The sequence below is a fragment of the Elephas maximus genome, chromosome 18, assembly GCF_024166365.1.
Source record: "Elephas maximus indicus isolate mEleMax1 chromosome 18, mEleMax1 primary haplotype, whole genome shotgun sequence".
Lineage (NCBI taxonomy): Eukaryota > Metazoa > Chordata > Mammalia > Proboscidea > Elephantidae > Elephas > Elephas maximus.
In genome coordinates this window covers 77,417,327-77,418,800 of record NC_064836.1, presented here as the reverse complement: position 1 = coordinate 77,418,800, position 1,474 = coordinate 77,417,327, and positions in this window count along the sequence as shown.

Genomic DNA, 1,474 nt, shown 5'->3' with positions numbered 1-1,474 from the left:
AAAATAAAGTATTGTAATGACATGTGCAAAGAGCTGGAGATGGAAAACCAAAAGGGAAGAAGACGCTCGGCATTTCTCAAGCTGAAAGAACTGAAGAAAAAATTCAAGCCTCAAGTTGCAATAGTGAAGATTTCCATGGAGAAAATATTAAATGATGCAGGAAGCATCAAAAGAAGATGGAAGGAATACACAGTCACTATACCGAAAAGAATTAGTCGATATTCAACCATTTCAAGAGATGGCATATGATCAGGAACCAATCGTACTGAAGGAAGAAGTCCAAGCTGCTCTGAAGGCATTGGTGAAAAACAAGGCTCCAGGAATTGATGGAATATCAACTGAGACATTTCAACAAACAGATGCAGTGCTGGAGGTGCTCACTTGTCTATGGCGAGAAATATGGAAGACAGCTTCCTGGCCAACTGACTGGAAGAGATCCATATTTATGCCTATACCCAAGAAAGGTGATCCAACCAAATGTGGAAATTATAGAACAGTATCATTAATAATATCACACACAAGCAGAATTCTGCGGAAGATCATTCAAAAACGGCTGCAGCAGTATATCAACAGGGAACTGCCAGAAATTCAGGCCGGTTTCAGAAGAGAACGTGGAACCAGGGATATCATTGCTGATGTCAGATGGATCCTGGCTGAAAGCAGAGAATACAAGAAGGATGTTTACCTGTGTTTTATTGATTATGCAAAGGCACTTGTCTGTGTGGATCGTAACAAACTATGGATAACACTGCGAAGAACGGGAATTCCAGAACACTTAATTGTGCTCATGAGGAACCTTTACATAGATCAAGAGGCAGTTGTTGGGACAGAACAAGGGGATACTGATTGGTTTAAAGTCAGGAAAGGTGTGTGTTAGGGTTGTATTCTTTCACCATACCTATTTAATCTGTATGCTGAACAAATAATATGAGAAGCTGGACTATATGAAGAAGAACGGGGCATCAAGATAGGAGGAAGACTCAGTAACAACCTGCGTTATGCAGATGACACAACCTTGCTTGCTGAAAGTGAAGAGGACTTGAAGCACTTACTAATGAAGATCAGAGACCACAGCCTTCAGTATGGATTGCACCTCAACATAAAGAAAACAAAAATCCTCACAACTGGACCAATGAGCAACATCATGATAAACGGAGAAAAGACTGAAGTTGTCAAGGATTTCATTTTACTTGGATCCACAATCAATAGCCATGGAAGCAGCAGTCAAGAAATCAAAAGACGCATTGCATTGGGCAAATCTGCTGCAAAGGACCTCTTCCAAGTGTTGAAGAGCAAAGATGTCACCCTGAAGAATAAGGTGCACCTGACCCAAGCCATGGTGTTTTCAATAGCATCATATGCATGTGAAAGCTGGACAATGAATAAGGAAGACCGAAGAAGAATTGATGTCTTTGAATTGTGGTGTTGGAGAAGAATATTGAATATACCATGGACTGCCAAAAGAACGAACAAA